At 40.3% G+C, this 27,418-nt stretch overlaps 1 protein-coding gene across 1 annotated transcript in view; it reads right to left on the bottom strand.

Annotated features, from left to right (window-relative positions):
• The window catches only part of LOC126462572 (uncharacterized), a 34,777-nt gene extending 12,498 nt beyond the window's left edge, over window positions 1-22,279 (bottom strand). Inside the window, exon 1 of the mRNA XM_050096083.1 lies at window positions 22,140-22,279. The gene's annotated coding sequence lies outside the window, so the exon portion shown is untranslated. The remainder of the gene's footprint in view (window positions 1-22,139) is intronic.
• Window positions 22,280-27,418: the final 5,139 nt, after the last annotated feature.

The following is a 27,418-nucleotide window of genomic DNA, read 5'->3' as shown; positions in this document are numbered from 1 at the left end:
ACAACAACAGTTTGTTCATGTACGAAGATCACACCCCGCTTGTGAAGTTTTCTACAGAAACCAGATGCATACACTGGTTACCTGCTATACACTTGTATAACTGAATACTTTTTGTCATTCATAGCACAGGACCTGAAAATGACTCTATAGAGGAGTCGAAACTGACAACCTTAATAAAAAGCTGTAAAAACAATGGCTGTTGGAATACTATTTTTACGAAAATGTTTACTGTCACTGGAATGGAGGTCAGCTTGGGTCACAGCCACTACTTAAGTGACATAAATCATAATTTGTCAGATCATATAGGACTAATACATTCATGGACACTGAAGCGACAAACCAGTAAAAACACAAATGTAAATCTTCACAATACCAGATTATCCCTTATTTTCAGCCAGACTAACATTGCTATAGCTGCAAATATTTTTAAATTAAGCTTCCGCAACTATGAAATCATAAAAAGTAGCATGTACACTATTAATTTAACTACTTAGAAGAGCGCTTCAAAAATAAAACATTTGCTTTAGTGTCAGCAACTGCATGAACACACCTCAGTTTCTCTCCAGTTTGAAATGTAGGAAAGTGACACTGGCACCTGGAAGCTTAGAGGCAGTGTGTGAGCTGCCACTTAGTAACTCAGTAAATAAATGAAGTTATGAAAAAGCCAAGCATCTGGGTTCAAGCCCAGTAGAGTGCAAAGTTTTTAATACTTCAAAAAGTTTAGTAGCCACTAGAGAAATTAGAATTATGACATTGACGAACACTGACAGAGTCAGCTCGGAGAAAAAGTAGTTCTTGAAATTTTCTAGTTAGGTTTTAACATGACATGAAGCATCCTTTGAGTGTCTAGAAGTTGTGAGTTTTCAAAATTTCCCCATGAGAAGGGGGTACAGGTGTGTGCATACTTTGAGATTCCCTTCTACAGGGTGACAACTATTGAACTATATGAAAAAAGTGTAAATTAGTTACAAAATATGGTGTGCACACACTTTATTCAACATGTAAACATCACTAAAGATGTTTGGATTTAGGTTACGACAAGCTCGATATGCCTGCCAGCCTTGGCAGTGATGTGGCACAACCCACTGAAGCGTTGGAACATCAATGGCGTCAATCGTCTCCCGAATGGCTGTTTTCAGCTCAGCAATGGTTTTGGGGTTACTGCCGCACACTTTGTGTTTAATATAGCCCCTGGAGAACGAGACCATCCTAACCAACAGTACACAAGTAGTTAATGTATTTAACAACCATTTCTTAAGTGTAGGAGAAAAAAATGGTGAGAACAGTTCAAAAGAAAAAGCCAGGCAGTATAGGGAAGAGTCTGTTTTGAAAAAAAAAAAATGATTAAGTTTCACCTGACAACCTCTCGTGAAATAAGTAAAATTATTAAATCTTTGGAAAATAAATATTCTGTAGAAGTCATCTCTAATAAGATATTAAAACAATGTGGAGCAATTACAGCTGATGTTCTGAGTCACATATGTAATGCATCACTAACTCAAGGTATTTCCCCAGACAAGTTAAAATATGCCATTGTCAGGCCTCTCTACAAAAAGGGGGACACCACAGATGTCAATAATTATCAAACTGGATCCTTGCTTACAGCATTTTCAAAAATCTTAGAGCAAGTAATGTACTCAAGAGTGGTTAGCCATCTCAAAAGTAATGGGATACTTAGAAAATCACAGTTCAGATTTCAAAAATGCAGTTTCACTGAGACAGCAACATACAGTTTCACTGTCCACATAACAGAGCCTTTAAATAGTAAAATGTCACAAATAGGAATTTTCAGTGACTTGTCCAAAGCATTTGATTGTGTGAACAATGAGATTATGTTACAGAAATTACAATTTTATGGTATAAATGAAATGGCATATGAGTGGTTTAAGTCATACCTACAGAACAAGAACCAAAAAGTTTCCTTATATGGGTCAAGCGACTTAAGTTCCACACTTCATCTAACTGGGGTGAATTATATTAGGTATTCCACAGGGTTCAATCAGGAGTCCCCTTCTGTTCTTGATATATGTGAACGACCTCCCTTCCTATCTGCAACAGGAAGCTGAACGCACACTGTTTGCTGATGATACAAGCATCATTATTAATCCAGTAAAAGAAACTCCAATTGAAAATTATACAAATAAGGTCTTTGGAAAAGTCATTAATTGGTTTTCTGCAAATGGGCTTGCTCTAAACTTCGAAAAAACACAGTACAACCAATTTTCTGCTGCAAAAAGTACAGTTCCTTCAATAAATATAACCCATCAACAGAATTCTGTAGACAGGGTTGATCACACAAAGTTTTTGGGTGTACATATAGATGGGAATCTGAATTGGAAAATTCATATTTTGGATCTTCTAAAGCAACTAGGTTCAGCAACTTTTGCAATCAGAATAATTGCTAATTTTGAGGATACAGAAATCAGTAAGCTAACATACTTTGCAAACTTCCACTCTCTGATGTCATACGGAATAATATTTTGGGGTTAATTCAACACTTAGACAAAAAGCATTCACTGCTCAAAAGAAAATGGTTAGAATAATGTGTGGGGTTCATAGTCACACATCTTGTCGGTATCTTTTTAATAGATTGGGAATTCTTACAACAGCCTCACAGTACATTTACTCACTAATGAAATTTGTTAACAACATGGACCAGTTTAAAAAACAACAGTGACATTCATGATTATAATACCAGAAAAAAGAAAGACTGACACTATTCTTTACTCAACCTATCTTTGGCACAGAAAGGGATAAAATATGCTGCTATAAAAATTTTTGACAAATTACCAGATGAAATAAAACTCTGACAGACAGCAGTAACAGCTTCAAAAATAAATTGAAATCATATCTCCTTGACAACTCCTTCTATACCATGGATGAATTCATGAATAGGAATAAATAAGTCTACAAATATAGTATATCCATTTTGTGCCATTTAAGGGAATGGGGTATATAATAGTAATATTAATGTGTGTGTGTGTGTGTGTGTGTGTGTGTGTGTGTGTGTGTGTGTGTGTGTGCGCGCACGCATGCACGCACTCACTCGACACATTCCACATCATAATGGTTACCGTAACGTGCGACTGATCAATGGAACAAGCAACCAACTAAACACCCAACCACAAAAAGGAGTTGCATATGTTCAGATCTGGAGAATATGGTGGCCAATACCAGTGGCCTCTTGGTACCCCAGAGCCAGAATGCAGTCACCAAAGTGCTCCTCCAAGACATCAAATACTCTCCTGCTTTGATGGGGTCAAGCTCCATCCTGCATGAACCACATTTTGTCAAAATCAGTGTCACTTTGGATAATGGGGATGAAATCATCTTCCAAAACTTTCAGGTACCATTCGGTAGTCACCATGTTATCAAGGAATATTGCACCAATTATTCCATGACAGGATATTGCATACTGTGCGCACGGGCTGAGGATGAAAAGACTTCTCGATCGCAAAATGTGGATTCTCAGTCCCCCCCAAATGTGCCAATTTTGCTTTTTGCCGAACCCATCCAACTGAAAGTTGGCTACGTTGCTAAACCAGACCATGTACATGCATATACTAATTCCCATCATGCCTTGTGGCCAACCGTGCAGTTTGAACATCCTGACACAAGTTGTTCAGAGGTTATGACTATTTTATTTCGTCAGGGTGTATACATGGATAAAGAAAAAAAAAAAATTCCGGATTTCCCGCTTGAAAATAGACTTTCTCCTAGGTGAAAACACTTTTTTCCATGTTAAGTGACAGTATATTTTCCATCAGAACTGAAAAACTTATCAATCCTTTAAATGGTTATGGTTTTATACATGGGCATAAAATTTCCCAGCACTTTAGAAAACGAAACTCAGGGAAAAATACACGTTTTGGAAATATCTTTGATGTGCAGCAACATGTACGATGCGTATTTTTGTATTACAAAAGTACACATTGGAATTCCACCAAACACCGCATGTTATTTTCCGAATCATTGAAATCGAGATTGTGATGTGCATTTGTAAGCCAGTCATAGCTCATGTCACGTGATCTCGCCAGCCGATGGCAGCGGATATTCAGAGCATAGGACACATGATGCAGTCAGCCAACAGCAACATCACTGTTAAGTAGCACAAACACACAGTGTTGCTACAAGATAAGCAAATCTGTCACACATAATATTGTGTCTCTAAGGTTAATAAGCTGCAAGAGAAGCTAAGCTTTCGCGTATAATGTTTATCTTTCCTGCGCGTGTTACACTTTGAGATATATCACACAAATGTGGCAGAAAAATTTTTAATGACATAAATGTCTGATCCAAATGAGAGTCAAACACTGTGTGATTTAAGAAATTCATTGTACATTTTCGCACATAGTTCAACTTACGTAAAAGGATATTTACTTTGAAAGTAAAGCTTTTCAAACTACCATTCGCAATATTTTCCCGCGACTTGTTAGAAACAGGTTCGTTTCAGCAGTTAGCAGAGAGTGCAGATAACAGGCAACACCGCGCTTGCGCAGCTACCATGACATAGGAAGCCCATATGTACATACGTGTAAAACTTTGAAAGATCATACATTACGTCACAGAAGAAACAACACATCAGAGAATACTCCAAGAGCATCGGAATTTTGTGAACCGTACTAAAATGTGTACATTCGTATGTCCAGAATCCCAATGAAGTAGACCTCGACCTGATATTAAGCTTTTCAGTGTGGTTTTCGGGATGTAAATTTTCTTGGAGCACCAGTACTGTATTATATCATGTTTGGTTCTTTATTATGGCATAATGCCATACGTGCTAGAAGATGAAAACGCGCACCTGAAATTCAGTGAAAAGTTGAAACTAGCCAGTACTGTGGAATTAAACATTTCGTTTCAAATACCTTGACTGCCTCTGCAAAAAGGTTAATAAAAGTCAAATTTCTTTAGCAAACAGACAAAAATAACTTTGTTGTTCTGCAAGGCGATTAATGCCCGACTGTCAGAAAGGTGGAAATAAAATAAAATCTGAAACTAATAACATATTTTATCCTTCCGTAATTATATGAATGTATTTTAATTCACTTGATAGCTCCCGGCCACAGATAACCGTTTTGCTTTCATTTGACGTGAGAGTAAACGAAGGGGACACAGCAAAATCACTAAATGTAAACACAGGTCACGTGGAGACTACCCACTATAACTCAGACTGCTCTGCGCACCAGCCCCAGATCTATGATATTTGCTAACCGGGTCAATGCTAAAAAAATCTAATTTTCAAAAATATGTTCATCTTGTAGAGCACATCTTTCTGAAAAGTCTGAAACATAAAACATGTGTTCGAGGAAAGGCATGTTATTTGGTCTTAAGCATTCCAAAGTGCAGTGCCACACCTCTTCATACAGCATTCTTCTATCGCACATCACTGTATTTCGCTCTGTAGAATTGAAACGCGTATATTTTGTAACTGATGCCATCAAACTATATTCAGGACAGTGGAAATTGAAATGTCCTGTGGTGCCTCTCCTGATCCCAGTCAGCTGGTTTGACAGCCTAACCCCTCTTAAAAATAAATAAATAAATAATCTTGCAATTAATAGCAGATGGGATTATTTGTAATCGAGAGAACAAGAACTCTTCGGAAAATCTGCACTCATTATTGCCTGTTAGCTAATAACTTGCTGTGTGTGACAAAATTAAATATAGGATGCATAAAACCAATAAAGACAAGAGACAAGCAAGAAATTACACATTTATTCAATCCTTAGCAACTACAATTTTTTTCTCTCTAATCTTGCTACAGCTTTACATGGCGTGCTTTCCTTTCTGTTATCTAATATGGAAAAAGCTGTTAACACAAATAATACCCAAGACTGATGTGGTTTCTCGATCTGATTACATCTATTTCGTCACTGTCTGATAGACAAAACAAAATAGGCCTTTCTAATATTGCAGCAATTTTGTAACACACACCAAATAAACGAGACTGTTTTGGCACAAATTGTCATTTTTATAACACAACAGAATATAATTCAAGAAGTACCAATATCAAATGCCGATAAGGCCTACTACAAGTTAAAAGCTTTAGGAAATAGTTTCACATTTCATTCATACGCACCAGTTTCTCAAGCATGACACCAACAAGTAGTATTATGAAATTTTTATATAAATTTGGAATCATCTTACTCTTCCATAATTTGTGGGATATCCCAGTTTCTTCACCTTCCTTGTTCTAACAATCTTGTCTTCACCAGTTCTGTAGCTATTCCTGCCATTGTCAAAATTTGTTCGCCAATTAACTTCACTAACCCTGCCAGAATCACAGGTCTAGTTAGCCTGCGATTATTCTCCGGTTAGGTGTTGTTACATGTTCGTACAACACGTTTTCTGCGTTACTTCAAGAACAGAACTTAAGTGGCTGCTAGCCGGAGACTGTACAACTGGTCCTCACTAATGTAGCGATCTGGCCAAAAATTTTCTGTCAAAATTTCATTTTCTTGGATACACCAAGATGATAATATGTAATCTTTCTCACCTGTTATTCCTGGTAGTCATTTATTTCCAGTCTGGTAGTCCGAATCTATGGATTTTGCTAGTACCTATAACTACGCTAATCATTCGCAAACCCAATCAACCACATAGACAGCGACTGGCACTCATCCGTTCGGCTTTACTTCACTCAGCTCGTATAGCCCCATCCCCTTTTGTCTGTGGAAAGTTTATTTCTAGATGTGACATGGATTCTCCTGACAGAAACATCACGTACACTATGCACGCATTCAAAAATCAACTTATGATTCATTCAGAAATCAAAATGTGTTCAAAAACCAACAGGGATGTGTTTCAAACTCATATGAACAATCAAAAGACCAATGTGCACTGGATGCTGGGCGCTTTGTGAAACAAGTTTTTTCCCCCCCCTCAAGAATATGAATTTGGCGCCCCCTTTCCCCAGCAATATCTAGCTGCGACTGCTTGCACGGCCTACAGCCACATTCCTGTAGCCAGAAGTGGGAGAATCTACTACTCAAATGCGTCTCAACTGCATGCACATGAGCCCACTCTTAACTGCTAAAACGAATCTAATGTAAACAGTTGTGACTTCACGACTTCACACTCTTCAGAGGGAATTTGTTGTTATGAAGTATTGCATAGTATTTCTAAAGCCTTTGACACATTTTGCTGTTGGCAGATGCTTGCATGAGCACTGTGTGTCGTCATATACAGCGCATTTCCTTTGCAATTTAAGATATTTTCGTTTTTACTCTCGTTTATGTTTTATTGTTGAAGTATTATTCTGCAGTAGCAGGATACAGTAATATCCTTTGTTAGAGTATCGGTTCTTGCTGGTCTAAATTACAAAAATTTAACAGAAAACTAAAACAATGAAAAATTCCCGGGTTTTTCCTGTTTTCTCCTGGATGAAAGAATTCTCAGGTTTTTCCCAGATCGCCTGGTTGTCCCAGGTCGTATAACCCCTGATCATACAGTTCAATAATTTTCACTCTGTAATTACATCAAATGGGAACTCAATGTTGTAGTATTACAATATTCAGGCTGTATCAAAGAGAAACAATATACAGGCTGTATCAAAGAGAAACATCAAATTTTAAAAAATCATGACTATAATATTTGAGTAAGTGCATGAACAAAAAAATGTTCAAATGTGTGTGAATTCCTAAGGGACCAAAGACTTACACACTACTTAAACTAACTTATGCTAAGAACACACACACACACACACACACACACACACACAGGGCTGCACAATCTGTGACATGGCGCCTCAAACCACGTGTCCCTGCCTGAACAACGTACTGCTGGAAAGTGCAATCTCTCGACTTTTACATGGTTCCCGCTAGGCAGCAGCAGTGTGCGCCCACTTTAGTTCTAGTGTATAACATTCTATATCTCTTCATTAAAAGCTATTAACTAGTCTTTATGCCAGTTTTCCTGTTTGATTGGATAATACTTTCTTGTGGACAACTGCATCATATCCCAGATGACAGAGGAAATGTGATCTGTAATGACATATAGTAGACTGCAACTAATACTATGTTTTACAATGTTAACACATAATATAAAACAAAGGTTGATTTTGCTATAAGCTTGTGGTTTCAGAATCAGTGCTGCCTGCCATAGGAGTGCCAATCTGTTCCAGATATATCAAACAATGGAAAATTCAGGATGAAATGTAACAATATTATGAAAAGGCTAGTTGCTACTCACCATATAGCAGATATGCTGAGTGGCAGATAGGCACAACAAAAAGACTGTCGCAATATAAGCTTTTGGCCAACAAGGCCTTAGTCAAACACACACACACACACACACACACACACACACACACAAACAACAGTCTCTGGCAGCTGAAGTCAGACTAAGAGCAGCACATGACGGGAGGAGGCTGGGGCGGGAAGGCGAGGGATAGTAGGGTAGGGGTGGGGGATGGTAAAGTGCTGCTGGGGAGCATACAGGGATGATATGGAGAGAGGATAGGGCAGCTAAGTGCAGTCAGGAGGTTAGGCAGAGGGTAAGGGGGAGAGGAGGGGAGGGGGAGTGGAAAAGGAGATAAGTTGATAGACTGAGTGCGTTGGTGGAACAGAGGACTGCATAGCAGTGGAATGAGAACAGGGAAGGGGCTAGATGGGTGAGGACAATGACTAACGAAGGTTGAGGCCACAAGGCTTTTGGGAACATAGGATATACTGCAGGAAGAGTTCCCATCTGCACAGTTCAGAAAAGCTGGTGTTGGTGGGAAGGATCCATATCATACAGACTGTGAAGCAGTCACTGACATGAAGAATGTTGCATTGGATGGCGTGCTCAGCAACAGGGTCAATCAGTTGTTTCTTGGCCATAGTTTGTCGGTGGCCATTTATGGGAACAGACAGCTTGTTGGTTGTCATTCCTACATAAAATGCAGCACAGTGGTTGCCACTTAGATGTTATATAACATGACTGGTTTCAAAAGCTGCCCTGCCTTTGATGGGATAGCTGGTGTTTGTGACCGCACTGGAGTAGGTTGGGGTGGGTGGATGTATGGGAGAGATCTTGCATTTAGATCTATTACAGGGAATATGAGCTATAAGGCAATGGGTTGGGAGAAGGGATTGTGTAAGGATGGATGAGAATATTGTGTAGGCTTGATGGATGGCAGAATACCCCTGTGGAGGATGTGGGAAGGTCAGTAGGCAGGGCATTTCTCATTTCAAAGCATGACAATTGGGCATCCCAACTGGTTACTGTGCCCCCACTGAGAGAATTTCTGCTCTCTTAGATCAACACCTTCAGCCTACTACCCACATCATACCCTCCTACAAAGATATGATCAATTTCCTTCACATACTCTCCAGAGTTCCTGTTACTTTACTACAAACTGCCCTGCTCATCACTACTGATGCCACCTCCCTTTACACTAACATCCCTAATGCCCATGGCTTTACCACTATTGAACATTACCTTTCACAACACCTAATGGATTCCATACCAAAAACCTCCTTCCTGTTTGCCATGACCAACTATATCCTCACCCATAATTACTTCTCCTATGAAGGCATGACTTTCAAACAAATCTGGGGTATGGTTATGGGCACCTACGTGGCACCATCCTATGCTAACCTATTCATGGGCCATCTAGAGGAATCCGGTCCTACTCAGTCCAGAAAGCCACCTCCCTAGATGTTGACCTCCACCTCAAAGATGGCTACATCAGTACCTCTGTCCATATCAAACCTACCAATCACCAGCAATATCTCCCAGCCATCCATGGCCATCGCATCTGCAGTGACGAGCGGTCTCTCTCAAAATTTATCAAGGGTCTCACTGAGACCTTTACAAACAGTAAATACCCTCCCAACCTTGCACAAAAACTAATCTCCCATGTCTTATCCTTCCAGTCACCCATCAACTCCCACAGTCCCACCGCCCAGCCCTAGAGCCAGATTCCCCTCATAACTCAGTACCATGCTGAACTAGAGCAATTGAATTACATTCTCCACCAGGGTTCTGACTACCTCTCATCATGTCCTGAAATGAGAAATGTCTTGTCCATCACACTTCCTATGCCCCCCATAGTGGTATTCCACCATCCACCGAACCTCACAATATCCTTGTCCATTCCTACACAACCCCTTCTTCCAACCCATTGCCTAACGACTCAATGCCTGTAATAGACCTAGATGCAAGACCTGTCCAATACATCCTTCCACCACCGTGTACTCCAGTCTGGTCACAAACATCACATATCCCATCAAAGGCAGGGCTACCTGTGAAACCGGTCATGTCATCTACAGGCTCAGCTGCATTCTACAGGGGCTGACAACCAGCAAGCTGTCTGGCCATGAATGGTCACCGACAAATTGTGGCCAAGAAACAACTGGATCACCCAGTGGCTGAGCATGCCATCTAACATGATGTTCTTTATTTCAATGACTGCTTCACAGCCTGTGCCATACAGATCATTCCCACCAACACCAATTTTTCTGAATTGCACAGGTGGGAACTCTCCTATGTTCTCATAACTCTTTTGGCCTCAACCTTCATTAGTCACTGTTCTCACCCGTCTAGCCCCTTCCCTGCTCCCATTCAAGCACCACCCAGCCCTCTACCCCACCAACACACCCAGTCTTATTACTTCTCTCCTTTTCCACTACCCTCCCTCTCCCCCTACCCTCTGCCTAACCTCGTGACTGTGACTAGCTGCCCTACCCTCTCCCCACTTCGTCCCTGCACACTCACCACCAGCACTTTACCGTACCCCACCCCTATCCTTCTATCCCTCCCTGCTGCAGCCTCCTCCTTAGCCTCACCCAATTGCCTCTCCCATGATGCACCACTGCTGCTGCTTGTAATCTGGCTTCAGCTACCAGACATTGTGGTCTGTGTGTGTGTGTGTATGTGTGTGTGTGTGTGTGTGTGTGTTTTGTCTATTTTTGACAAAGGCCTTGTTGGCCGAAAGCTTATTTTTGTAAGTCTTTTTACTGAGCCTATATGCAACTCAGCATCTCTGCTATATGGTATGTTCCAGATATCTTTTTTTTAAATCCAAATGTGAAACTTAGATTGCTTAATGTGAAACTTAGATTGCTTGTATGACCTAAGTGTGGTAAATTTCATTGACATTTCCTTAAGTTTTCGCTTCCGTCTGCAACATCGGAATGTTCTCGTACCGGCCGATTACACGTAAATGAGTAAATTTATATCCTGTTAATCTTGATGTTTGAAAAAAAAAAAAAAAAAAAAAAAAAAAAAAAAAAAAAAAAAAAAAAAAAAAAAAACCATGTCACCCAGTACCTCACCTAGAATGTTCTGGCTGAACATGCTATGTTCTATGAGACAGGGGACAATACAGTGAGTACACCATTTTTCTGTTGTGTGGTATTTATATCGAATACTATGGACATTTTAATATTAATTTACCAATACTAACTCATTATACACCTTATCAGAAACATTAAACCTGTTGATACCAGCTACTTACTTTGACTCATCCAACAAGCATAAAATATTTCTCGTAGCAAAAATTATAGTTATTCTCATGACACATCCATTGGCTTCACCTGACTGCCTTCTTTCAGTCTAACAAACTTTGGGTTATGCTACAGAACAGTACGTCACCACAACTAAGATTTCTTTTTCACAGTCGTTGGCTTCAACTCACAATCAAACTGTCACCTTCCAACCTAACATAGATTTAAAGCAATCCTACAGCTTAGTCTGCCACATGCTACAACCCAAAAAATAATATAAAATGAAAGAAATAGTGTTATGTGCTGTGTCTGTGCATTTATGATATCACATACCACAAAGACAAATTCTGGTATCAGTGAGTGCAATCTACCTTTCCTAGATCACAAAATCATTTTAGATTGATTACATAAGAAGTGTGATGAACTTGGTGGCAGTAAATATATGTGTTAGTTGTAATACTAACACACAAAAACATGTAAGTACACAGAGGTTGCTTAAATGCAGATCATCTTGTTTTGTGGCTCAAAATTTAACTGACAATGTATGACAAAAATAGAGTAACAAATCTTAAGAAAAGCCTTATTCAACGGAAAATGCATTGACAAATACAGTACATTTGAGTGATACTGACATAATACAGGAATAATAATCATCATACCCATACATTCAATGTACATTCTCACTCTATAATCATACGCTCATGTCTCTGGAAACACAGCAACCACTCACACAAGTAAAGTAACATTTTCGGTGGTAGTAACTTATGGAGAATTGATTGGTTCGCAGAGTGACTATCTCTTCATGCCAAGTAATAAGATATATGATTAAGTTCACAAATTTTTTTCCCCTGACAAAATTATATCATTTGACAACATGCTGGTGTACCACAGTGTGTATGCACATTGCTGTCCAAGACGCAGATCACTCATGTTTAATTGTACCTTTCAGCAGAGAGCACTTCCCATCTTACAAATTATTAGGTTTTCTTTCTGTTCCATTCGTACATGGAGTGCAGGAAGAATGATTGCTTAAAGGGCCCTGTATGCATCTTGCCTTCACAGTTCCTGCAGGAGCAATACATAGGGGATTGTAGTACACTCCTACATTATTTACTTAACGCTGGTTCTGAAAACTTTGTTAGTACAATATTTCGCAGTGTAGTTTGTGTCTATCTTCAAGCATCTCCCAGTTCAGGTTTTTCAGCATTTTCATGATGTTCTCATATGGGTCAAACAAACCTGTGATGCTTGGTGATGCTCTTACAACATTCAATAACACCTGATAGTCCCACACACTTTCAGTATTCTAGGGTGGGTCACATGAGTCCTTATAAGCAATCTCTTTTGTAGACTGATTGCACCTTCCTAGTATCCTGGCAATGAAAACAAGTCTGTTGCTGGCTTTACCTATGACTGAGCCTATGTGATCATTCCATTTCACATCCCTGTAAATTGTTACACCCATGTATTTGTATGAGTTGACCGATTACAGTTTTCAATTTCTGTCCATTTAAAACGTGTAGCCATTCTCTGTAGCATTTTGAAATATTATCAAGACCTGGCTGAATGTTTGTGCAGTTCTGTTCGCTGATACTGCTTCACTGTAAATAATTGCTTGACCTCGAAAAGTTTGAGGGTGCTATTAATATTGTCTGCATGGTCATTAAGATACATAATGCGCAAAAAGTGTTCCAGTAAACTTCCCTCTACAACACCTGAAGTTTTTCCACATCTGTCAATCATTCATCATCCAAGACAACTTCCCTATATGAAATCTTCAACCTAGTCACAAGTTTCTTTTGATATCCCATATGATTTTATGTTTTTTAGTATGAGGGACAGTGAAAGTCTCACTATCACTTCTAAAAAAATAAAGAAGTGTAAATAAACCTTGTTTGTATGAAGATACATGTTTTTAGTACTGATATATGACCTCTGTTACGGGTCATCCTGAGATCCATCAGTAATTACGCCAAAGCACAAATCGTTAGCAAGGCGAGGGCTTTAAGTAGCAGATTTTTGATATGAGAATGACCTGTGACAATTGTCAAATTTGGTTAAACTAAAATTGACCAAGACAGCACCTTTTTTCATTACAATTACAAATGTTCAAAGTTGCTTGACACATCTTTAATTACGGAAGTCCTGGGACACACTGAAATCCCCATGCCACAGTGCTGGAGCACACCACAAGAGAACCCAAAACAAAATGGCATAGCCCGCAGATAAACAAGCATAATGTGGAATTTGTTTTCTGCATTTGAACAAAACAATGCTGCAACAATCCATGCTGAGTCGGTGGATGCATATGGCTACACTGCACCATCATATGAAACAAGTGTTAGGTGGTGCACATGATTCCAGTTTGGTCAAACAAGTCTGAAGGCATAGAACAATTTGCAAAACACCTCTTTGTGAAGAATCATACATCATGAGATGTGGAGGCACTGGCACTTTTAAGTATTGCAATCAAGGTGACAGTGAGTAATGGAATTCAATTACAAATCAGTTTTCAGCTTCTTGCATGACATTTCGAATACGAACAGGTTGGCCTCTATTTTTTGAGGTGTAATTAAAATTTTATTATTACTCCTGATAAGTGTTGCTCTTTGTGAATCAATAATCACAGCATCCCTTTGAATGGTTTGATACAGGGCTTTCATGATGTAATTTAAAAAACTAAGATACAGGTTTTCTATAATTTTCATTATCAGAATCCACACAGAACAACATGGAGGAGGTCAAGCCATTCAAGACATCTCATTACTTTCAAACTCAAAATATATTCTATGGTTCTACAACAGATGGATGTCAATGCAATTTGATATTAGTTTTGTAGATCTCCTCTGCTATCCTCCTAGCAGACATGTCACCAGCACTTTCTTCCAAATACTCTGCATTGTATCTGCCCCCACTCCCCACCCCAAGGAATATAAGACGTCTATACTGTGGTTAAAAGAAGGGTTAAATTATTTAAGGAGTTGGTCATTCTGACTACTGCTTCACAGTATATTTGTTTTCTCATGAACTTTATTGTACATAATTACTGCAATTGAAAAGGAACAATGACATACATAATTACAACAAGAGATGAAAAAATGACATTCAGTACACCACATTGTGGTTGTTTTTATCACAGGAAGAGATGCAAAAAGCTGCAAACAAAATGTTTGCTTACTTAACCATTGATAAAAAAGTCTGACAGAAAACAAAGTAAAATTTGAAAACAAAAGGAACACGTTTGTCCTTGAAAATCTTCCGTACAATAATTTCTCTTATACTATTGGGTATACCTTGCATATGTTCAGTATGTAGCTATATTTACAAATTAATTTGTGATGCTAATGTAAAATGACTTGTTCCACATCATTATGATTTATAATGCAACTTATCCATGTAATATGAAACTTACTAATCAACTAGGCACATATTCTGAATAGAATCTGATGGGTATATCAGTAGGTCTTGGGCTTCGTTCAGTTTTAACACTCTCAGTTGTTTCTCAACAACACTGACACTAATACCTAAACCACTTATTTTTACAACAGTGAAAGAACTAAACTAGGGCTCTTGGACTTTCCTTTACATAAGAACATTTGGAAATTGAGTTTAGCACTTCTCATCTTTTTTGCTACCCTCAATCTCAGTTCCTGAACCGTCCAAGACCCTATGAGTGTCCAAACACTAAATTAAGTGGCACTCCTAGCCTTTACACGTGACCAGAATTTCTTTGGGCTTTGTGCAAGTTATTTGGGTTAATGGAAACGTCCGATTCCACCCATCTGCTTTGATCAATAACGTCACCAATATGGCGGAAACGACCATTCACAACAACTCCCATATCGCGACTATGACATCATTACGTAAACACGACAACAAACACAACAAACGCGAAAATAGATCGAAAAATCAAACACATATTCCTCCTATAATATAATGAAACTAACGGGATAAGTGAGGGAAATTGGGGGTTTTTTGGGTGGGGACAAACTAACAATAAACACACGCCACAAAACCAAACGTCAAAACTGGCAAAATAAACCAACCACAACATTCACAAAATCAACTAGAAATAATATCCAACATAATTGAACACTTCCCTTGACCTATATAGGTCAAAGGAAAGTACCGATACCAATTCATAAACCCCAAAACCCACAACCACTTCCAGAATCATCACTACCTCAAAAAGCACAAGAACACACCAAATCTGGAATCTAACACTTCCCTTGACCTCACAGGGTCAACAACACCACACAAAACCAACTCACCAATACCAGCAACACAACCCCTCCCCTCCTCCAATGCATGATCCACAAATCATCTAACCAGATAAAAACATGAAGAAAAAAAACGAAAACTCACCACATGAAAGCTCCAGCACTGCCTACTAGATCACACACACACACACACACACACACACACACACACACACACACACACACACACACACACACACACACAGAATAAATGACAACCAATCAAACTTCCCACCCCCTCCCTCAAATCAAAAGAAAAACCATACACAGCCTACAATTAAAAGAAAAAAAATGAATCCTCCACAACAAAAACAAAAATCCACAACCACCCCCCCACCCACCTTCCTCCCCAAACCTCACCAACCCCCCACCTCTCCCAGAGCCACAGCCAACCCCCACCCTCTCCACCCCCAAAACCTAACTAACCCACAACCCTGGCCCTGTACATCTTACTAACAGCCCTTAAGAAAACCCTCAGGGACGCTCTTCCGCCAACAGTACACATCTAAATGAGCCTGAAGGTTGGAAGAGCGCCTCTTCCCCCTCCCTATTACAGATTTAACAGCCCCCCAAAACCCCTCTAGAGTATTTGTACAACAGGCCCCACTCTCATAATTCTTGAACTCTAATTGTGATTAACAACTAAACGACTGTAACTCTCCCGACCCAACCCACTATAAGATGCAAACCCATCAGAAACTACCATACTACCCTGTTCTACATAATCTTGAATCAATCCCACTAAGTCCCTCTTTGTACGATTTTCCACAACCATAACACACACACGGAAGAACCAGACCTCGATACCACAGCCCCCCACACCCATAAACCAACCAAGGGTTTACCCATCCCATACTTCCTCCTACCAAACTGTGACTCATCAATCTCAACCTTTACTCCAGGCCCACCCAACTTACCCCTGTATTTAATATATTCTGAACAAACCTCCCGACAAAAAGAATACCAATCAAGGACCGTTCGCTCACTCACACCCACCTCATGCATGCAAAAACTGTGTGAAGACTGATAACAAAAATGGTAACACATCAACACAATTTCACGCAAACCCCACCTAGACTTCTCGAACCAGGTACCCCAGCGAACTGAGCGCCAAACGTTGTCACACCGGCACGTCCACATACAGCTGTTCCTGGTCCGAGACACCGGAACTTTCGTTAACTTCATATACTCACCACATACAGAGCACTTTACCAGCTCGGCCAGTAATCCAAAAATCTGCAAAAATTTGATGAGCAACATAGCAGTGTCACCCATCGTACCACACAGCCGAAAACGGTTCATTTTATCAGTCATATCCATTCCTAACAATGACATAAAAAAATAATTTCAAAAATTCAAACACAACAAACCACATACAACACTACATTGCCATAGAAAAAACCCAAAAATTAAACAATCAACTCACGGCACAATATGCCACTAATCTTCACTTACAACCACAACAACAGCCGACAACGTCAACAACTCAAATGAACCCAATAGGTCACACACCACACAACCCACAAACCCCACCAAAGAGCACCATCGGACCGCAACGACACGCCACATACGAGGGGGGGACCCAAAAGAAACCGGACTCTGAGGACACTGCCACTTGTAGACGTAGTGCAGGGCTCTCACGCTATATGGTGTCAGTAAAGACCTTCATGAAACAGCTGTTCAGACGGTGTCAGTGTAGAGCTGAATGTGCAAGTGTGGTATTATGTTTCTCTGACTATTGGCGGGTTACCTCTGCGAAGTCATTACGCCAACTTTAAAAGAACAAAGAGTGTGTGTGAAATTTTGTTTCCTGCTTTAAAAAACTGCAATGTAGACACACCAAATGCTTCAGGAAGCTTTCCAGGAGGATGCTACGAGCCGCACACGGTTTTCGAGTGGTTTGGGTGCCTTAAACGTGGTGAGATGTGTGTTGAAGACCAAACTCATTCTGGACGCCCTTCAACATCACGAAATGAAGAGAACATTGAAAAGGTCTGCCAAAAGATCAACGAGGATCGTCGCCAAACGATCGACCAAATTTCAGCAGAGACAGGAATCAGTTGGAGCTCGTGCCAGCGGATTTTGAATGAGGATTTGCACGAGACTTGTTGCTGCTAAATTTGTTGCACACCTTCTCACTCAGGAGCAAAAAACCATCCGCATGAATGTGTCAGGACTTGAAAACAGAGATTGCATGTGATCTAAACTTCTTGAACACAGTCATTACAGGGGATGAGAGTTGGTGTTATGGGTATGACCCAGAAACCAAGCAAGCGTCAAGCCAGTGGAGGACTCCCAACTCTCCCAGACCAAAAAAAGCAAGGCAAGTGAGGTCAAATGTGAAGACGATGATCATTGTCTTTTTTGATGTTCGTTGAATTGTGCATGGGGAATTCGTACCCCCTGGCCAGGCTGTTAACCAGCACTTTTATTTGGATGTTTTAAGGCATCTGCGAAAGGATGTGAGGAGGAAACACCCGGAACGTTGGCGATCAGGTGACTGGTTTCTGCATCACGATAACGCTCCAGCCTTATGAGTGACTCACTATTTGGCATCTCAGAGGTGGTGTGTCATTCCCCACACTCCGTATTCGCTGGACCTAGCCCCGTGCGACTTTTTCCTATTTCCACGAATGAAAAAACGCTAAAAGGGGAGCATTATGACGATGTGGAGGCGGTAAAAACAGCTTTGCAGAGGGCACTGGACAATATCAAACTTGAAGAGTTCCAAACATGCTTCCAACAGTGGGAAAAGAGAGTTGACAAGTGCATCGCATGTAATGGGGAGTATTTTGAAGGTGACTGAAGTAATTTTGTAAAAAGATTCATCAATAAATTTTTTATGACAACAATCCGATTTCTTTTGGGTCCCCCCCCCCCCCCCCTCATAAAAACACATCACAAGCACACACTAAACCAACAACAAAACCTTACCTGCAACCTACAAACATGCCACCAGAGAGCACCATCGACAGTACAAAAAGACATCTACAAACACGCGACACTCGCAAACTGAACTTCGCGCCGTCGTGATGTCACACACCACAACAGACTTACGTCACGGGTCAAAGCCGACGGGTGGTATCGGACACTTCTGGTGACCCATATATTTCACTGAAGGCTACATGCATAGCCCTTTGAACAGTCAAATTATGTGTTTTATGTAGCAGCTCTCAAAGTAGAAGGTTATACTTTCTTTCACACTTATTAAGCAGTTGTTTGTTTTATAAGTAGAACCTACTGGAATTTTGTCGACTGAAGGTAGATCTGGCCTGTCATTCTGCCATGGTAATTTTTCAAATTTAGTACGAGTTATGTTATGACCCCATTTCCTATTTTTCATTATTTAAATACGTATGTATGTATGGTATACAGATTATGTATACTGTACGAACATTACCAGAAATAGGGTGTAGACATCGAGCATCACTAAACACTGTCACAACAATTTTATTTCATGATCACATTCATTGGCATCACCATCTCATTTTAAAAAAAATTGTCACTTCCCAACACAACCTAGATCTAAGCTAATGCCACACCAGTCTTACCAATGATTAAAATAATGTAGGCCTATGGGGGAGGCAGAATTATCACACTCAAATCACAGTAGTCATACACAGAGTGATGCTGGAAGTGGTGATCTCTGTTATATGTTCAGTTCTCCTGTATGAAAAATATAATGTTGCCCACTTCTTTCAAAGCAGTCACTAAACATTCATGTCTCTTCCCTTTGCAGTTTTAAAGTAAGACACTCATTGTCTGTGAAAAATTAAGATGCATGGTTTTTCATTGTTGCTGTTGTGGTCTTCAGTCCAAAGAATATTTGCTGCAGCTCTCCACCTGAGATTATCCTGTGCAAGTCACTTCACCTCAGAATAACAACTGCAAATTACTTCCTGTTGAACCTGTTTACTATCTTCATCATCCCTTTGTCTCTTCCTCCAAAGCCAAAATAACAATTCCTCAATGCCTCAGAATGTGACCTAACAATCTCTTCTATTACACAGTCAAGTTGTGCCACAAATTCCTTTTCTTCTGAGATCTATCCTGAACATCCTCTTTACTTACGTGATCCAGCAATCTAATCATCAGCATTCTTCTGTCATTTGACAAGCTTCTGTTCTCATCTGGACTGAATGTTACATTTCATTTCCACACATGATTACACTTCAAACACCTCCAGAAAAGACATCCTAACGTTTAAATTTATATCAGATATTAAATACCCCTTTCTCGGAAATGCTTTTCTTGTTAGCCTACAGCCAGTCTGCAGTCTATAACCTCTACTTCGACCACCCTCAATTTGATGGAAAAAAACCTCCTTTTAGTCTTATTTTCTAATTAATTTTTATCAGCCTCACCTGTCTTAATTCAACCATGTTCCATTATCCTCATTTTACTTCTGTCGACATTTGTCTTATAACCATATTTCAAGACACTGCCCATTCCTTTCACCTGCTCATGTAACTCATTTGCCATCTCTCATAGCTCTGCAATATCACTGGTAAAACACAAAGCTATTGCTTATTCTCTTTGAATTATAAATCCCTTTCCAAATTTCTCCTTACTACATGTAGTGCCTGCTCGGGTCAACGGAGGCTTTCGATCCCACCCGTCGGCTTTCACCCGTGACGTAACGGTGTTGTGGTGTGTGATGTCACGAAGGTGCAGAGTTTAGTTTATGAGTGTGTTGTGTTTGTAGATGTCGTTTTGTTGCAATCGGTGGTGTCCTCTGGTGGTGTTTTTATGGTTCGTGTGTTATGTGGTGTATTGGCTTCATTTTGGTGTTGCTGCTTGATCTGTTCAGTTGTCATTTGCGACTGGTCTTCAACAGAAATTGGTTTCAGAGAGTTAAGAATTAAGTTTTTGTTGTGTCTATGTTATTGTACTGCTGTTTGCTGTGTTATGAGTCGTTTAATTTAATTTATGGCTGCTTTTGATAGGTACGGATATGACGGATAAATATAACACTTCTTGTTTGCAGGCGGAAATGGGGGACAAAATGATGTCCCTGATAAAATTCTTACAATTATTCAGGCTGTTGGCTGAAGTGCAGCATGTGTCCACAGAACATGCGGTTGGCCAGAGTTCCGGCACCTCGGACCAGGGACATGTGGCAGTGCCGTAGGGACAACCTATGGCGCTCCATGAGGCGTAGTACCTGGTTCAAGAGGTCTAGGTTGGGTATGTGAGAGAGAGTATTGAAGACTTATTATTTTTGGTATTGATCCTCCCATAGTTTTTGTGCGCATGAGACTGGTGTTAGTGATAGGACGGTTTATGACTAGTTTTCATTTTGTATGAAAGTTTGTTCTGAATGTATTAAGTACAGGGGTAAGTTGGGTGGGCCTGGGGTGGCCATGGAGGTTGACAAGTAGCAGTTTTGGAAGAGGAAGTATGGGAGGGGTAAGTCTCCTGTTGGTTTATGGGTGTGGGGGGCTGTTGTATATGGGGGTTGTTTTTCAGAGTGTGTTTTTAGGGTTTTGGAGGGGCGCATGAAAAGACTAAAATAATTCTCATCGAAATTGTAAGATTAATTATAACACGTGCTGTCACAAAATATATACGCCTTACTATCCATTAGTAAGGTGTGGGGGGCATATAGTACATAAAAGATTATCACCAATTTAGTATTAAAAGAGTTTTCTCTGCTGAGAAAACAATACAAACTCCCAGAAATGAAGTCCTCAAAGAGTCTAACAAGCGTTATTATAGTCACAGTCTAACATATTCTGTGCCATAGCAACCTTTTAATTAACTCTGTTCCGTTTTCTGAGCATTTTGAGTGTTTCGACCATAAAGTTGATAAGTAGCAATGGCACTGTAGTTCGTGGAATAAATAAAGAGTCATCTTGAAGCACAAGAGAAATATGACGAAACACAGTAATGTTTCACGGAAGTTTACATAAAACAATATAAAATATGGAAAAAGAATGCTACAGTTTCACCTACTCAACACTATTCTAGAAGATAATAAAATGACAACTTGGTTAGAGGAGAAAACAGTCTATGGGCTCCTTCGGGAGTGATCTTAACAATACCGCGAAGAGAATAGGAGAAATAACCCGAAATAAACATTACGTCCCATCTTCCAAATGCAAGTGCAGTCCGTAAAAAGGTGTAAATAATTGTTCTATGCAAATGAACGAAAAGAAGCTTAGAAATAAAGGTAGTGAGACAATATGAACCTGTAAGGCGACGCTGATACTTTTAGCCAACTAAACATTGGTAAAACTCTACAGCTAGTGGACAAAATATAACGTTCTGTGTTCCAACAATCTCGCCACAAAATCCTGGACGAGTTTTGTTATGTTCCGAATGTAACGAGTCCCGGCGAAAAAAAAAAAAAAAATTCAGTTTCATTAATTTTAAAAGAGTCAGAAGTGTTCCTCTATTGTAGCTGCAAAATGCTGGCAGGATTTTATCGTATACTTAAAGAACTTACGTCCGTAAAGAGGATGTAGTAGCTTATTAATCTACCCACAAAACAAATTTGTCACTGCGCAGAGTCACACGTGCACAACCGACCATAATATCTTAAGACAGCACCCAAGTTCTACATACTACATAGTAGTCGGTAGATAATACTAAAACTACAAACTACTATTGCACATCGACTGTCTATAAGGTATCGATTAATCGATGTTGTTGTTGTTGTTGTTGTGGTCTTCAGTCCTGAGACTGGTTTGATGCAGCTCTCCATGCTACTCTATCCTGTGCAAGCCTCTTCATCTCCCAGTACTTACTGCAACCTACATCCTTCTGTATCTGCTTAGTATATTCATCTCTTGGTCTCCCTCTACGATTTTTACCCTCCACGCTGCCCTCCAATACTAAATTGGTGATCCCTTGATGCCTCAGAACATGTCCTACCAACCGATCCTTTTTTCTGGTCAAGTTGTGCCACAAACTTCTCTTCTCCCCAATCCTATTCAATACTTCCTCATTAGGTATGTGATCTACCCATCTAATCTTCAGCATTCAGCATTAATCGATAGATCCCAGTAAATCGATGTTATTGGTTGTGCGCCTTAAGTATCAATAGTCAATTCACCGTCATATGATGCTTCAGCCCTCAAAAAGATGGTTGAAATGGCTCTAAGCACTATGGGACTTAACATCTGAGGCCATCAGTCCCCTAGACTTAGAACTACTTAAACCTAACTAACCTAAGGACATCACACACATCCATGTCTGAGGCCAGGATTCGAACATGCGACCCTAGCAGCAGCACCGTTCCGGACTGAATCGCTTAGAACCGCTCGTCCACAGCGGCCGGCAAGAAAAGAAAGTTTATTATCAGCCGTTCAGTATATTCTGATGCAGTTGGCCTTGTAAACATGAGAAGTACAATTAATTCATCAGCTTTATGAATAAATAAAAGTATATTTTAGTAAGAGTACAATGTCAGTTGCTAGTACATTTATTAAGGCCAATTCACACTAGGTGTCCTGTTACGTCAAAACATTCTGCAATACATTTCAAATGGCGGCATCCAAATTGGCCCTACGTCCCGTCACGTCACAGCACATCACAGCAGTGCACCCTTAAGGTTTCTCCGGAGGAAAGTTTTGATGGCTAACATCATTCAACCTACTAGTGAGCTCAAACAAGATTTTTATTGAGATCACTGCTCCCGACAGACGGCAATGAGTAGATCTCCATGTTTCGTTTCACTGTGGTTTTCTTGGTCAATATCAATCGATTTTTGTTCGTTATTTGTTATAATTTGTTTCCTTTCCTTGTTTCTTTTATTAAAATTTATAACAAATGACGAAAGATTAGTAGAAGCAATGAGGGAGCAGTCTAAATTTTACGACATTGAGCCTACTAAATAATTTGCTCTTTACAACATTTATAAAGTGGATTTTCATACCTGCCGGTAGCCTACAGTATTTAATATTTTAAATGAAATGCATTGCTGTATGGCTGCAGCTTGAAGTGAAAAATGTATCGTGGGTAGAATCACAGTGATTCGTATGAGAAATTTATTTATATGCTGTCAGCCTCTTTGTAAAGAAATGGACTGAAACCTTCAGACACTGCAATTTGCTTCTTTAAATGTGTACTTGTGGCGGTATTATTTATTGTTAAACAGCTCACTGGATTGTGTGTAAAACATTAGTATGAACATCAGTGGTCAGTGTTTGTGTGTTTTCACTAGCTGACCCCAGTACAAATAAGACACTTGAGCTGTTAAAAGTCAAACACAAGATGGAAACGAAATCTATAAACCTTGAAGGAAAAGGTATTGAGAGAGATAAGACTATTGCACAAAAATTTTCACTGAATCAGCAGTTTAACTTACCCTTAAACAAACCCATTATTCACTGGATGTGATGGCAGTGCATCATACTGTCTTCCTTTCAGTGACTGTGGGTGCAGTTTGATCTATCAAATGCAAAACCTGATACTTCGACTTCTCAAAATATAAAATGATGATGTTTCTTACTTGACTCCTTGCATAGGTGCGAAATTCCTTTTCTGTACCAGGTCATGACATTTTTCGGACTCACACTGCTTTTTGTGTTGTTCTGCACTCCTGTCTTCATTCTCTAATATACACGCTGTTCTTGCAAGCTGAAAACCATTTGAATCGAATAAATGCCATTTTTGTACAAGTGTGGAATCTAGCATCCATGTGCATAAACTACCACGTTGTGTATGTGCTCTTTCACATAAAGAAAATTACCTTGAAAGGATTGCAGTTCCAGTGAAAAAAAAAATGATGCGGGCAGCCATGCAAGTTGATATCATGAGACTTGAATTGACTTGAAGTGCCGTGACATGATGTGATGGGCAAATGTGAATATACCTCGACGTTTGCCAGTGTGAACTGGCCTTTGACGTCAACAACCTTGTTTCGATGGGGCTCTCAAAACCGGATTTCTTAAACCAAATTCCCAATATCGCATCTGGACAGTCGTCGAAACGCTTTAAAATCGATTCTGGATATCCGCTTCTAGTTGTCGGTTATCCAATTCCGCAATTGATTTTCGCTCCCATGCAAATATAACTGGTTTTGAAATGTGTTCGCGTTTTCAAGTTACGTCTTGTTTTCAGAATATTCTGTTAATATCAAAGTAGAAACAGAAATATTACACTGTGGCTATCTATCTGTAATACTTAAGTGAATAATAACGATTGTGTTGACTGAAGACCAATTCACACAGTCCATCAAAACATTCTGCAATGCATTTCAAATGGCAGCATCCAAACTGGCCATCCTGTTCTGTCATATCCCATCACATCATAGCACAATTAAGGTCGATTCACACTTAACGGAACGTCTCCGTCAGGTCCGTCACGTCAAAACATTCTCCCCAGCGTTTCTAATGGCACTGTCCACACTCGACGTCACGGGCCTGGAACGTCTCCGTAACGTCACAGTCACTCAGAGATTCGACGTGATGTACATCTCTGGTTCTTGCTAAGGACCGCCTCCACATTTTCTCGAGCCATGTAAATATTTGGAAAGAGTGAGGTTATAGAGAGGAGAAGTACGAACGATTTGGTGGTAATTTCCAAGAATGATTGCCTATAGAAGTCGCGGGGTCCAAACGATGCATATCGAACGTGCGATTGTAAATCGATCATGCCACTGGTGACGGGCGTTATGATAAATTATTTGTGATCGTCATTTTTATCTGTTTTCCGTCGTTCCCTTAGTTGCTCTAAGTTACATGCCTCCACGAATTATTTTTGAGTCGCTAGGGAAACCCAGACGATTTATGTCGGTAGTGAGTGGGATATCTGGTGTTCTTGACGTTTCTTCGGCAGGTTCTCTCACATTGAAAAATCTAATTCGATGCTTATCCAGCGTAGAAAATTGTTTCACTTTTTGTCGCAAATATGCAGTACTACCGGACGAGGAAAGGAGGGACCGCGTAGACTGCGGTGGTGCGAAGTCTTAAAAGAACCGAGGCTCGCCTAGAAAGACATCAACAAAAATCACATACCCACATACACAACAAACAAAACATTACGAATACACACACACACACACACACACACACACACACAGACACACATCACCCCACCCCCCCCTCCCCCATCCTAATGTGAAATTAGCTAACATATTTCGGACGGTACATCTGCCCAACACGTTTACCAAAATATTTCGAGGGCAATATGTTTGGGGAATACTACGCCTCCATGAATAAATATTGGTCCAAGTGAGTTTGAAGTGTGGAAATCTGGCGTTTCCCCTTCCCTACAGGAGATTTCACAGCTTACCAATAACCCTCTATGGCACAAATCTATGAAGGAAGTATTTATGTGGAATTTCACCATCACAGTTGGGACAGTGCACTACATTTTTCAACAGTCAAAAGACGAAAAATAAAAACTAAACATAGAAATAAATAATTTCATTGGTGCACCTTCTGTTAAAATATAAATATCAAATGTTCTCAAAGTGAGTTGTTAATCACAATTAAAACTTTGTCATAGAAGGTACAGCAAACATTTTACAAGAATTCTGAATTTTGCACACATTTTATTTTGAAAGGATTGAATTTGCTCTATCAAGACAGTTCTCTTCATGATGAAAATATCTATGAATGTTACTTCTTCTTCCGTCTCACCCTCCTTGGGGTATGTTGACTCACACTTCTCTGTGTGATGTTCTTTCCCTAGTGCCCAGTATCTCTACATTCTTGTATTGTGATTGTGTATATCAGAATACCGCTAGGAAAGATCTTTATTATCAGCAACAAAACCCATTGTGGAGTAAATGTACTGGGAAGCCAGTGTAAGTATTCCTAGGTCCTTAAAAAGCTTCTGCAAGATGTACAGTTATCCACTTTACACAATATTCCTACTGTGGCGGCAGCACCGTCCAACGCACGAAGGGCTGAACTACGGCACTGCCGACACAAGTTGGGGCAGCTGTACCGTTACGCAGAATTTCGGCAACGGTGTGTCGCACACCGGACCGCACGGGAACAAAGCGTGCCGCCAGTGCGAGCTAGTCGACGTGACGCGACACACGTCTCCCAGTTCTTCCGCCGCGGATCACGTGCGTCGAGTCAACGTGACTCCGCCGTAAATGCGTACGCGCGGTCGTAAGCGCAGTCGCCGCTTAAGTGTCTAGTGTCTTCCGCTCCTCCGCGGACGTTACGGCGCCTCCGGTCGCGCCAGGAGCAGAACAACCTGTGACGTGGCCTTTTGTCCCGCTCGGTCCACGCGGTCGCGCCACGGCTCGCCACTGGAGTGTACACCCTCCGGGATCGGTGATCGAGCCGTGCCGCCAGTGCAACGCACCTGTATAGACGGACATTAGCGAAGAATGTTATTCGTCATTTATTGTAACGGTAGGAAAAATAAATGTGTCCTGTCCCGAAACCGCTCTAGTCGTTTATTGCCACAAAGCCTCTCCCTTGAGCATAGTGCGTGGGCGCGGCGATAAAGCCGGTTCACTGCACATGAGCGACTGTAAGCGGAGATACAACACATTCCCGCTTCACTACCACTCGCTTCTGTTGCAAAAAAAACTTTATTTACTTTAGTTGCACTTCCCTAGAAGATAATTCCATATGACAGCAAAGAATGAAAATATTCAAAATAAGCCAATACTCTTGTCTTTAGGCCAACAAAATGGGAGGTGCTTCTAAGAGCATAACATGCTGAACTAAGTTTCTTGATTAGTTTATCTCCATTTTAACTTGTTATCCAGCTGTACCCCAAGGAATTTTACACACTGTGCTTCGATCAATGTTTGAC

This window comes from Schistocerca serialis, chromosome 1 (genome assembly GCF_023864345.2).
Source record: "Schistocerca serialis cubense isolate TAMUIC-IGC-003099 chromosome 1, iqSchSeri2.2, whole genome shotgun sequence".
NCBI classification, from domain to species: Eukaryota; Metazoa; Arthropoda; class Insecta; order Orthoptera; family Acrididae; genus Schistocerca; species Schistocerca serialis.
Note: the sequence above shows the minus strand (reverse complement) of the source record. Positions and strands in the feature narration are given on the sequence as shown.